Source organism: Solanum stenotomum, chromosome 6 (genome assembly GCF_019186545.1).
Source record: "Solanum stenotomum isolate F172 chromosome 6, ASM1918654v1, whole genome shotgun sequence".
Classification (NCBI taxonomy): Eukaryota; Viridiplantae; Streptophyta; class Magnoliopsida; order Solanales; family Solanaceae; genus Solanum; species Solanum stenotomum.
The window spans coordinates 44716578-44731405 of NC_064287.1; positions in this window are offsets into that span (position 1 = coordinate 44716578).

Genomic DNA, 14828 nt, shown 5'->3' on the forward strand with positions numbered 1-14828 from the left:
GTTTGTTACGACCTTATTAATTTCTCTAGTTGGTCCCGAGGGGCAAACATGCGAATTTTCAAGTTTAAACGAGCCCCAAAGCAAGAAAAATTTGATTTTACTGATATTCATGTGCTATAGTCAATGGATTTTTTGTGATACAGGATTTTGGAATTTTTTTACCGAATTTTTTTTATGGATGTTCGTTATGACCTTATTAATGGCGTCAGTTGGTCTCGAGGGGAAAACAGGCGCATTTTAAAGTTCAAACGAGACCCAAAAAAGGAAAACCTAGATTTTACCGATGTTCATGTGCTGTAGTCAATGGTTTTTTTGTGATACAGGATTCTGGAATTATTTTCGCTAAAATTTTTCATGGATGTTCATTACGACCTTATTTATGGCATTAGTTGGTCCCAAGGGGCAAATAAGCTCATTTTCAAGTTCAATTGATCCCCAAAGCAAAAAAAAAACAAATTTTACTGATTTCGTGTGATATAGTCCATGGTTTTTTTTGTGATATAGGATTTCAAAATTTTTTTCTGAAATTTTTTCATCGACGTCCATTAAGACCTTATTTATGACATTAGTTGGTCCTGAGGGGAAACTTGGCGCATTTTCAAGTTCAAACAAGTCCTAAAGCAAGAAAAACCAGATTTTAACAATTTTCATGTGCTATAGTCTATGTATTTTTGGTGATACAGGATTCCAGAATAGATTTTGTCAAAAAAATTTATGGACGTCCGTTACGACCTTATTAATGACATTAGTTGGTCCTGAGGGGCAAACAAGCGCAGTTTAAAGTTCAAACAGGCTCCAAAGCAGGAAAACCTAGATTTTATTGATTTTTGTGTGCTATTTTCCATGGATTTTTGGTGATAGGATTCTAGAATTTTTTATGCCAAAATTTTTCATGGATGTCCGTTACGACCTTATTAATGGTGCCAATAGGTCCTAAGAGGCAAACAAGTGCATTTCAAGTCCAAACGAGCACCAAAATAAGAAAAACCAGATTTTACCAATTTTCGTATGCAAGTCCATGGATTTTTGGTAATACATGATTTTGGATATTTTTTTTAGAATTTTTTATGGATGTTCGTTACGACCATATTAATGGCTTCAGTTGGTCCCGAGTGGAAAACATGCAAATTTTAAAGTTGAAACGAGCCTTAAAGTAGGAAAACCTAAATTTTACCAATTTTCGTTTGCTATAACCCATGGAATTTTTGAGATAGGATTTCAGAATTTTTTTTGCCAAAACTTTTCATGGACGTCTGGTACGACTTTAGTAATGGTGCCAGTTATTCTCGAGGGGGATACATGTGCATTTTCAAGTTCAAACGATCCCGAAGTTAGAAAAACAAGATTTTACCGATTTTCATGTGCTATATAGTCCATCGATTTTTGGTGATACAATATTCTTGATATTTTTTTGCTGAAATTTTTTATGGATGTCTGATTCGACCTTGTTAATGGCGTCAGTAGGTTCTGAGGTGTAAACAGATACATTTTCAATTTCAAATGAGCCACAAAGCAGGAAAACCCCGATTTTACTGATTTTCGTATGCTATAGTCCATAGATATTTGTTGATGGGATTTCAAAATGTTTTTTTGCCCAACTTTTTCATGGACGTCCATTACGACCTTATCAATGATGCCAGTTGGCCCCGAGGGGCAAACGAGCGCATTTTCAAGTTCAAACGAGCCTAGAGTAAGAAAATAAGATTTTACCAATTTTCATGTGTTATAGTCCATTGATTTTTGGTGATATAGGATTTCAGAATTGTTTTTGTCAAAAAAATTCATGGACGTTGGATACGATCTTATTAATGGTGTTAGTTAATCGCAAAGGGAAAATGGGCGCATTTTCTTGTTCAAATGAGCCTCAAAGCAGGAAAACCTAGATTTTTATTGATTTTCATGAGCTATAGTCCATGTATATTTGGTGATAGGATTCCAGAATTTTTTTTGTCGAAAATATTCATGGATGTGCCGTACAACCTTATTAATGGCTCCTGTTGATCCTGAGGGGCAAATAAACGCATTTTCAAGTTCAAACGATCCCCAAAACAGAAAATGTAGAAATACCAATTTTCATGTGCTATAATAGTCCATTGATTTTTGGTTATAGGATTCCAAATTTTTTTTGTCGAAATTTTTCATGGACGTCCGTTACGACCTTATTAGTGGTGCTAGTTGGTCCTGAGAGGAAAACGAGCGCATTTTAAAGTTCAAACGAACCCCAAAGCAAGAAAAACTAGATTTTACCGATATTTGTGTGCCAAAGTCCATGGATTTTTGGTGATACAAAATTCCAAAATTTTTCATGGATGTCCGTTACGACCTAATTAATGGTGTTAGTTAGTCCCGAGGGGCAAACAGGTGCATTTTCAAGTTCAAATGAGCCACAAAGTAGGAAAGACCATATTTTACTAATTTTCGTATACGTCCATGGATAAAGGTGATAGGATTCCGCAATTTTTTTGCCAAAATTTTTCACGAACGTTCGTTACAACCTTATTAATGGAGCCTGTTTGTCCCGAGGAAAAAATAGGTGCATTTTCAAGTTCAAACAATCCCCAAAGCAAGAAAAACTAGATTTTACAGATTTTCTTGTGCTGTAATCTATGGATTTTTGGTGATACTGGATTTCGGAATATTTTTTATCGAAATTATTCATGAACGTCGGTCATGAACTTATTAATGGCGTCAGTTGGTCACGAGGGTAAACAGACGCATTTTCAAGTTCAGACGAGCACCAAAGTAGAAAAATCCATAATTTTACCAATTTTCGAGTGCATAATCCTCGACGGGCAAACAGACGCATTTCAAGTTCAAACGAGTTCCAAAGCAAGAAAAAATAGATTTTACCGATTTTCGTACACTGTAGTCAATAGATTTTAGGTGATACAGGATTCCAAATATTTTTTGTCAAAAATTTTCATAGACGTCACTTACGACCTTATTTATGGCGTCATTGGTTCCGAGGGGCAAATGAGTGCATTTTCAAGTTCAAACGAGCCCCAAAGCAAGAAAAAACCAAATTTTTCCAATTTTCGTGTCCTATATAGTCCATCAATTTTTGGAGATACAGGATTCCAAAATTTTTTTTGCTGAAATTTTTCATGTACGTCGATTACAACCTAATTAATGGCGTAAGTTAGTCCTGAGGGGAAAACGAGTGCATTTTCAACTTCAAACGAGCCCCAAAGCAAGAAAACCCAAATTTACAAATTTTCGTTTGCTAGTCCATAGTTTTTTGGTGATAGGATTTCAGAATATTTTTTGCTAGAACTTTTCATGGATGACTGTTACGACTTTATTGATGGCGCCAGTTGGTCTCGGTGGGCAAATATTTTCATGTTCAACACACGCCAAAAGCAAGAAAAACTAGATTTTACCGATTTTTGTGTGCTATAGTCCATGTAAAACATTAAATTTGGTCATTCCTGCTCTGGGCCATGTTTGAAACTGAAAATACAGACGTTTACTCCTCTAGACCAACTCACGCCATTAATAAGGACTTAACGGAAACCCACAAATAATTTCGGCCAAAACCCATTGGGATCACGGATCACACAAAATTCATGGACTATATAGCACACAAATTGGTAAATCTGGTCATTCCTGCTCTAGGCCTCGTTTGAACGTGAAAATAAGGACGTTTGTTCCTTCGTACAACCTTACGCCATTAATAAGGTACAACGTATGCCCAAACAAAATTTTGGCCAAAACCCGTCGGGATCCTGGATTACCATAAATCCGTGGAATTTATCACACGTAAAACGGTACATTTGGTCAATCCTTCTCTGGGCCTTGTTTCAACTTGAAAATGCGGATGTTGGCCCTTCCGGACAAACACAGGCCATTAATAAGGTCTTAACGGACGTCCAAAATTTTTTTTTCCAAAAACCCATCGGGATCCCGAATCACCAAAAAGCCATGGACTATAGCACACATAAAATGGTAAATTTGGTCATTCATGCTCTGGGCCTTTTCTGAACTTGAAAATGCAAACGTTTACCCCTCTGGACCAACTCACGACATTAATAAGGTCTTATCGGACGCCAACAAAAATATTCGGCCAAAAACCTGCAGTGATCACAGATCACAAAAATCCATGGACTAGAGCATACAAATTGGTAAATTTGGTCATTCCTACTCTGGGACTCGTTTGAACTTGAAAATGCAGATGTTTTCCCTACGGACCAACTCACGCCATTAATAAGGTCTTAACGATCTCCTACAAAAAAATTCAGACAAAAATCCACCGGGATCCCGGATCACCAAAAATTCATGGACTATAGAACACGTAAAATGGTAAATTTTGTCATTCCCGCTCTAGGCTTAGTTTGAACTTGAAAGTTCAGACGTTTGCCCCTCTGGAACAACTCAATCCATTAATAAAGCTTTAACGGACGCCCACAAAAAATTTTGGCCAAAAATCTGTCGGAATCCCGGATCACCAAAAATCCATGGACCATAACATACGTAAAATGGTAAATTTTGTCATTCCCGCTCTAGGTCTTGTTTGAACTTGAAAATGCAGGCGTTGGCCCCTTCGGACAACCTCACACCATTCAGAAGGTCTTAATGAATGCTCACAAAAAATTTCGGCCAAAAATCCATTCGGATCACGGATCACACCAAATCTATGGACTCCAACACAAAAATCGATAAACCTGGTCAATCTAGCTTTGTGCCTTTTGAACTCGAAAATGTGGACGGTTGCTCTTCCAGACAAACTCACACCATTAATAAGGTCTTAACGGATGCCCACAATTAATTTCGGCAAAAAATCCATTGAGATCTTGGATCACCAAAAATCCATGGTCTATAAAACACGTCAAACAGTAAATTTGGTCATTCCCGTTATGGGCCTCGTCTTAACTCGAAAATACAGACGTTTTCCCTTCGGAGAACCTCCGTCATTAATAAGGTCTTAACAGATGCCCACAAAAAATATCGGCCAAAAACCCGCGGAGATTACGGATCACAAAAAATCTATAGACTATAGAACAAAAATTGGTAAATCTGGTCATTCTCCATCTGAGCCTCATTTGAACTTGAAAATGCAGACGTTTGCCCTTACGGACCAACTCACTCCATTAATAATGTCTTAACGAATGCCCACAAAACATTTCGGCCAAAAACCCACCAGGATCCCGGATCACCAAAATCCATGGACTATAGCACACGTAAAATGGTAAATTTTGTCATTCCCGCTCTAGGCCTAGTTTGAATTTGAAAATGCAGACGTTTTCCGCACCAGAGAAACTTATGCCATTAATAAGGTCTTAACGGACGCCCACAAAAACTTTCAGCCAAAAACCCCTAGGGATGACGGATCACGGAAAATCTATGGACTATAGCACACAAATTGGTAAATCTGATCATTCCCGCTCTGGGTCTCATTTGAACTTTAAAATGCGGACGTTTGCCTCTCCAGACCAACTCACGCCATTAATAAGGTCTTAACGAACACCCACAAAAAAATTCCTCCAAAACCTATCGGAATCTCGGATCAGCAAAATTCTATGGACTATATAGCACAGGTAAAATGGTAAATTTTGTGATTCCCGATGTAGGCCTCATTTGAACGTGAAAATGCAGACGTTGTCCCCTTTAGACCAACTCACGCCATTATTAACGTCTTCACAGACGCCCATACAAAATTTCATCAAAAAAACCAAAAGGATCACACAAAACCATGGATTATAGCCCACAAATCGGTAAATCTGGTAATTTGTGCTCTGGGCAACGTTTGAACTTGAAAATACGAAAGTTTGCCCCTCTGGACAACCTCAAGCCATTGATAAAGTCTTAAGGGATGCCCAAAAAAATAATTCGGCCAAAAACCTGCGGGGATCACGGATCAAAAAATTAATGGACTATAGCACACAATTTGGTAAATCTGGCCATTCTCGCTCTAGGCCTTGTTTGAACTTGAAATTACGAATGTTTCCCCCTACGGACCAACTCACGCCCTTAATAAGGCCTCAATAGATTCCTAAAAAAATTATCGACCAAAAACTGCATAAATCAAGGATCACAAAAATCCATAGACTATAGCACACAAATCGGTAAATCTAGTCATTCTCGCTCTGGGCCTTATTTGAACTTGAAAATGCGGATGTTTGCCCCTACGTACAAACTTACACCATTAATAAGATCTTAACAGACAGCCACAAAAAAATTCTGCCAAAACCCATCGGGATCCTGGATTAGCAAAAATGCATGGACTATAACACATGTAAAATGGTAAATTTTGTCATTCCCTCTCTAGGCCTCGTTTGAATTTGAAAATACAGACGTTTTCCCTTTCGAGCCAACTCACTCCTTTAATAAGGTCTTAGCGGATGCCCACAAAAAAATTTGGCTAAAAACCTGCCGGGATCACGAATCACATATAATCCATGTACTATAACACACAAATCGATAAATCTAGTCATTCCCGCTCTTGGCAATGATTGAACTTGAAAATGTGGACGTTTGACCCTCAAGAATAACTCACACCATTGATAGGGTCTTAACAGAAGCCCATAAAATTTTTTGGTCAAAACCCATCGGAATCCTGAATCACCAAAAATCCATCGACCATATAGCACATGTAAAATGATAAATTTGGTCATTCCCCCTCTAGACCTTGTTTGAACTTGAAAATGAATGTGTTTGCCCCTCTGAACCAACTAACACTACTAATAAGGTCTTACAGATGCCCAAAAAAAAAATTCAGCCAAAAACCTAAGGGGATCACAGACTACAAAAAGTCAATGAACAACACACAAATCAATAAATCTGGTCATTCCCACTCTAGGCCTCGATTGAATTTGAAAATTTGGACGCCCACCAAAAATATCTTCCAAAACCCATCGGGATCCTGAATAACCAAAAATCTTTGGACTATAGAATACATAAAATGGTAAATTATGTCATTCCCGCTCTAGGCATCGTTTGAACTTGAAAATGAGACGTTTGCACCTCTGGAACAACCCACACCATTAATAAGGTCTTAATGGACGCCCACAAAAAATTTCAGCTAAAAACTCGCAGCGATAGCAGAACACAAAAAATCAATGGACTATAGCACAAAATATATAAATCTGGTCATTCCTTCTCTAGGGCTCGTTTGATCTTAAAAATGCGGATGTTTGGCCCTACAGACAAAATCAAGCTATGAATAAAGTCTTAACAAACTCCCACAAAAAAATTTGGCCAAAAACTTGACGGGATCCCGGATCACCAAAATCCATGGATTATAGCACACGTAAAATGGTAAATTTTGTCATTCTCGCTCTAGGTTTTGTTCGAACTTGAAAATGCAGACGTTTTCCCCTTTGGATAAACTCACGCCATTACTAAGGTCTTAACGGACGCCCGCATAAACTTTCGGCCAAACACCCGCCAGGATGATGGATCACACAAAATCCAAGGACTATAGCACACAAATCGATAAATCTAATCATTCCTGGGCCTAATTTGAACTTGAAAATGCGGACGCTTGTCCCTCTGTACCAACTCACGCCATTAATAAGGTCTTAATGTATGCCCACAAAAATCTTAGGCCACAAACTGTCAGGATCTTGAATTACCAAAAATTCATGGACTATAGCACATGTAAAACGATAAATTTAGTCATTCTCGACCTCATTTGAACTTGAAAATGTCGACGTTGGCCCTTTTAATCAGCTCATACCATTAATAAGGTCTTAAGGGACGCCCACAAAATTTATTTGGCAAAAAGCCCGCGGGGAATATGGATCACAAAAAATACATGGACTATAGCACACAAATCGGTAAATCTTGGTATTCCCGCTCTGGACCTCGTTTGAACTTGAAATTGCGGATGTTTACCCCTATCGACTGACTTACACCATTAATAAGGTCTTAACGAACACTCACAAAAATTATCGGCCAAAAGCCCGCGGGGATCACGAGTTATAAAAAATCCATGAACTATAGTGTACAAATACGTAAATCTGGTCATTTTCGCTCAAGGCCTCGATTAAACTTGAAAATGCGATAGTTTTCCCTTACGGACAAACTCACACCATTAGTAAGGTATTATCGGACTCCCACAAAAAAGTTTTGCCGTGATCCTGAATCACCAAAATATCATGGACAATAGTGCACGTAAAATGGTAAATTTTGTCATTCCTATTCTAGGCCTCGTTTTGTACTTGAAAATGCAGAAGTTTACCCCTACGAAAAAACTTACGCCATTAATAAGATCTTAACGGATGCCTATAAAATTTTTTGGCCAAAACCTCGCTGGGATCACAGATCACACAGAATCTATGGATTATAGCACACAAATCGGTAAATTTGGTCATGCCCGCTCTAGGCCTTGTTTAAACTTGAAAATGTAGATGTTAGCCCCTCCAGACCAACTCACGCCATTAATCGAGTCTTTACGGACTCCGAAAAAAGAATTTGACCAAAAATCCGCGGGAATTACCGATCTCTAAAAATCCATGAAATATAGCACACAAATTAGTAAATCTGGTCATTTCGGCTCTGGGCCTCATTTTAACTTTAAAATACAGAGATATGTCCCTCCATTACAACTCACGCCATTAATAAGGTCTTAACGGACGCCCACAAAAAATTTCAACCAAAAACCCATCATAAATCCCTAATCACAAAAAATCCATGGACTATAGCATACGTAAAATGGTAAATTTTGTCATTCCCTTTCTAGGCCTAGTTTAAACTAGAAAATACATACGTTTGCCCCTTCGAAAAACCTTACACCATTAATAAGGTCTTAACGGACGCCACAAAAAATTTCGGCCAAAAACCCGTCGAAATCTCGGATCACCAAAAATTCATGGTCCATAGCGTATGTAAAATGGTAAATTTTGTCATTCCCGCTCTAGGCCTTGCTTGAACTTGAAATTGCAGACGTTGGCCCCTTCAGACAACCTCACACCATTAATAAGGACTTAACAGACGCACACAAAAAAATTCAGCCAAAAACTTGCTGGGATCACGGATCAGACAAAATCCATGGACTATAACACACAAATTGGTATATTTGGTCATTCTCGTTCTTGGCCTCGTTTGAACTTGAAAATGTAGACGTTTGCCACTCCGTACCGACTTAAGCCATTAATAAGGTCTTAACGGACACCCACAATTTTTTTGGAAAACCCATAGAGTTCCTTGATCACAAAAAATCCATGGACTATAGCACACGTAAAATGGTAAATTTGGTCATTCCCGCTCTGGACCTCGTTTGATCTTTAAAATGTAGACGTTTCCCCCCTCCAGACAAAATCAAGCTAATAATAAAGTCTTACCGGATGCCCACAAAAATTATCGGCCAAAACCCGCGGGGATCACGCATCACACAAAATCCATGGACTATAACACACAAATCGGTAAATCTAGTCATTCCCACTCGATGTCTCATTTGAATTTGAAAATGCGGACATTTTCCCTTACAAAAAACCTAACGCCTTAAATAAGGTACTAACGGACGCCCACAAAATATTTCGGCAAGAAACCCGCCCGGATACCAGATCACCAAAAATCCATGGAATATATAGCACATGTAAGATGATAAATTTTGTCAGTCCCGCTCTATGCCTCACTTGAACTTGAAAAAGCAGATGTTTACCTTTCCGATTAACTTATGCCATTAATGAGGTCTTAACGGACGCCCACAAAAAATTTTGGTCAAAAGTCTATCGGAATCACGGATCACACAAAATTCATGGACTATAGCATACAAATTGGTAAATCTGGTCATTCCCGCTGCGGGCCTCGTTTAAACTTGAAAATGCAGACATTTGCCTCTTCGGACCATCTCATGCAATTAATAAGGTCGTAACGAACGCCCACAAAATTTTTTGGCCAAAAAACCCGCTGGAATCCCAAATCACCAAAAATCCATTGACTATAGGACACGTAAAACGATAAATTTGGTCATTCTCGCTCTGGGCTTCATTTGAACTTGAAAATTCAAACATTTGCCCATCCGGACAAACTCACGCCATTAATAAGGTCTTAACGGACTCCCACAAAAAAATTTGGCCAAAAACCTGCGGGGATCACGGATTACAAAAAATTCATGGACTATAGCACACAAATCGGTAAATCTAGTCATTGCCGCTCTAGGCCTCGTTTGAACTTGAAAATTTGGACGTTTTCCCCTACGGACAAATTCACGGCATCAATAAGGTCTTAATTGACGCCCACAAAATTTTTTGGCCAAAAACTCATCGGGATCCCGAATCATAAAAAATTTATTGGCTATAACACACGTAAAATGATAAATTTTGTCATTCCCGCTCTAGGCCTTGTTTGAACTTGAAAATGTAGGTTTGGCTCCGGACCAACTCACGTCATAAACAAGGTCTTAACGGACGCCCACAAAATATTTCAACCAAAAACCCATCGGGATCACGGATCACCCAAAATCCATGGACAATAGCACATAAATCGAAAAATCCAGTCATTCCTGCTATGGGCCTCATTTGAACTTGAAAATGCCAACGTTTTCCCCTTCGAACAAACTCACGTCATCAATAAGGTCTTAACGGACGTCCACAAAAAGTTTCGGCCCAAAATCCTCTTGGATCCCGGATCACCAGAAATCAATGGACTATCGCACACGTAAAATGGTAAATTTGGTCATTACCGCTGTAGGCCTCGTTTAAACTTGAAAATACAGACGTTTGCCCCTCGGGACCAACTCACGCCATTAATAAGGTCTTAATGAATGCCGTAAAATATTTCTGCCAAAAACCCGCGGGGATCACAAATCACTAAAAAATAATGGACTACTGTACACAAATCGATAAATCTGGTAATTCCAACTCTGGGCCTTATTTGAACTTGAAAATGCGGTCGTTTCCCCTGCAAACCAATTTACACCATTAATAAGGTATTAACGGATTCCCACAAAATTTTTTTGCCAAAAACCTGCCGGGATCTCGGATCACCAAAAATCCATTGATTATAGCACACATAAAATGGTAAATTTGTTCATTCCCGGTCTGAGCCTTATTTGAATTTGAAAATGTAGATGTTTTCCCCTCCAGACAAACTTTCGCCATTAATAAGCTCTTGACGGATGCTCACAAAAAAATTTGGCAAAAAACCCGTCGGGTCCCCGAACAACCAAAATTCAATGGACAAATAGCACACATCAAATTGTAAATTTTGTCATGCCTGCTCTAGGCCTCGTTTGAACTTGAAAATGCAGACGTTTGCCCCTCCGAACCAACTCACGCCATTTATAAGGTCTTCACGGACGCCCACAAAATTTTTTGGTCAAATACCCGCCGAGATCAAGGATCACATAAAATCCATGAATCATCAAAAATCCATAGACTATAGATATGTAAAATAGTAAATTTGTTCAATCCCGCTTTGGGACTCATTTGAACTTGAAAATGAAGACGTTTTCCTCTTCGAACCAACTCATGCCATTATTAGGGTCTTAACGGAGGTCTGAAAATTTTTTTGGCGAAAAACACGTGGGAATCACGGATAGCAAAAAATCTATGGACTATAGCAAACAAATCGGTAAATCTAGTTATTCCCGTTGTCGGCCTCGTTTTAACTTTAAAATGTGGATGTTTACCCCTACGGACCAACTCACGCCATAAATAAGGTCTTAAGGGATGCCCATAAAAAATTTCGGCCAAAAACCCACCGGGATCCCATATCACCAAAAATTAATGGAGTATAGCATATGTAAAATAGTAAATTTTGTCATTCCCGCTTTAGGCCTTGTTTGAACTTGAAAATGCAGACGTTTTCCCTCTGGACCAATTCACGTCATTAATAAGGTCTTAAGGGACGCCCACAAGAAGTTTCAGCAAAAAAAACGTCCAGGATCACGGATTACACTAAATCCATGGACTATAGCACACAAATCGGTAAATCTGGTCATTCCCGCTTTGGGCCTCATTTGAACTTGAAAATACAGATATTTGCCCCTCTGCACCAACTCACGCCATTAATAAGGTCTTAACAGACGTCTACAAAATTGTTTGGCCAAAAACCCACCGGGATCTTGGATCACCAAAAATCCATGAATTATAGCACATGTAAAACTGTAAATTTTACGTGCCGTTAATGAGGACGTTTACCCCTCCAGACAAACTCGTGCCATTAATAAGGTCTTAACGGATTCCCACAAAAATTTTTGGCCAAAAACCCGCGAGGATCACGAATCATAAAAAATTCATGGACTATAGCACACAAATCGGTGAATCTGGTCATTCTTGCTCTAGGCCTCGTTCGAACTTGAAAATTAGGACGTTTTCCTATACAGACCAACTCACGCCATTAATAAGGTATTAACGGATGCCCACAATTTTTTTGTCCAAAACCCGTCGGGATCTCGAATCACTAAAATCCATGGATTGCACACGTAAAATGGTAAATTTTGTCATTCCTGCTCTAGGCCTTGTTTGAACTTTAAAATGCAGACGTTTGCCCCTCTAGACCAACTCACACCATTAATAAGGTCGTAACGGACACCCACAAAATATTTCTGCCAAAAACCTGCCGGGATCACAGATCACACAAAATCCATGGACTATAGCTCACAAATTGGTAAATCTGGTCATTCTTGCTATGGGCCTTGTTTGAACTTGAAAATGCAGACGTTAGCCCCTCTGGACCAACTCATTCCAATAATAAGGTCTTAACGGATGCCCATAATTAATTTCGGCCAAAAACCTATCGGGATCCCAGATCACCAAATATCCATAGACTATAGCACACGTAAAATGATAAATTTGGTCATTCCCGCTTTGGGTCTCGTTTGAACCTGAAAATGCAGACGTTTCCCCCTCCAAACCAACTCACGCCATAAATAAGGACTTAAAGTTGAGTTGAGTTGAGACGAGGTGAGTATGTTTCCCTTTTTATAAGTTCAAGCTTATGCTTATGTTTCAGAGTTCCCCTTACATACTCGTACATTGAATCTACTAACACCATTTCGCCTGCATATTTTCATAATGTAGATACAGGTATTTAGGGTCATCAAGAGGCGCTCCGTTGATACTATTTGCAGTCCCAGTTAGCTTTGGGGAGCCTCCTTGCTTCGGGAGGGATGTAGTGGATGTTGTCCTGACTTCCATCATAGTTATTAGAGGATTTATAGACAGTAGTAGTTGAGGCTTTCTTTTTCCATCTTCTTTGTGATGTTAAAATACTTGAGTTGAACTGCTTGCATTAATGGTATTTTTATGAGTTGAATTTGCATTTGAGATTGCTATTTCACTTGAGTAAGTCTTCCGTTGAGCTAGGCCAAGGGTTCGCTTGGGGACCAGCGATGGTTCTCCAGTGCCGGCCATATCCAGGGTATAGGCTCGGGACGTGACAGTTAACATCATGATAGTCATGGCAGAGTAAAGGGACGAGGTGGCTAAAAATCAAAGTCATTAGACAAGTCTAAAATTGAATGTTACAGATGCACAAGTTCGGTCATTGTAAATCCGAATGCCTAGAAGATTTGTTTAAGGATGCGTGGAGAAGAATATAATTTTGCATAACAAGAGGAAGAACAAATATATTTGTTGATGGTTTGCCACATGAAAGTAGAAACAAATAAGAATTTAAGGTACATCGACTCGGATGTAGCAATCATATGAGTGGTGATAAGTCAGTTTTCTCCACCTTGGATGAATCTTTTCAAGATAGTGTGATGTTCGGGAACAACTCCAAAGTCGTAGCCATGGGAAAAGGGTAGGTTCTAATTCAGACCAATAAAGACTTCTCCTAGACAATTGCTCATATTCTTTTTGTTCCATATTTGAAGACTAATCTTCTAAGTATTGGCCAATTGCAAAAGAAGGGGTATGAAGTTTCTTTAAAAGATGGATTTTGTAGAATTCTAGATGTCAAACTTGAATTAATTGCTCAAGTTAAAACGACTAGAAACAAAATGTTCCCTCTCTATCTACACAATAATCATCATACATGTTTCTCTGCCAAATTAAAGGATAAGGCATGGTTGTGGCGTTTCCATTATGGACACTTGAATTTTAACGGACTGAAAACGCTACATCAAAAGAACATGGTGAACGATCTTCCTCAAATTACAGTTCCTTAGGAAACCTGTGAAAATTGTGTTGTTAGCAAACAACCTCGCTGTCCATTTCCACAAGGCAAATCTTGGAGAGCAAAAGTGTTGCTGGAATTGGTGCACTCAGATCTCCGTGGACCAATAAATCTCCAATAAATCTAAATTCGAATGGTGGTAAAAGATAATTCATAACCTTTATTGATGACTTCAGTCAAAAAACATGGGTGTATTTTTACACAAAAGTTTGAAGATTTTGATGTTTTTAAACGTTATAAAGTACTTGTCGAGAAACAAGCAGGTAGTCCATTGAAAGATTTATGCATTGATCGTGGTGGAGAGTTTATTTCTCAAGAATTTATAATTTTTTGTGAGGAAAATGGAATCAAGTGGCATTTACTGCAGCTTACGCACCTCAACGAAATAGTGTTTGTCATGGTGAGCAATATCATAACTAAGAGTGGTGTCTCAAAAGTTTTTGGTCGGAGGTTGTTGATAGGAGCATTCATATTTTAAATAGAAGTCCAACTTTCTCTGTTCAAAATATGACTCCAAAGGAGAATTAGAGTAGGCAGAAACCAAGTTTTGACTGTTTTAGAATCTTCGGATATATGGCTTATGCACAGGTTCCAGATCAAAAGAGGATCAAACTAGATGGTAAAGGAGAAAAATGCATTTCTCTTGGTGTTAGTAATCAATCTAAAGCTTATAAGTTATATAATGAGAAAATGGCCAAAAGCCCCCCAACCTATAGCCGGATTCTCAACTACACACTCATACTTCACGGGGGTCCTATTACCCC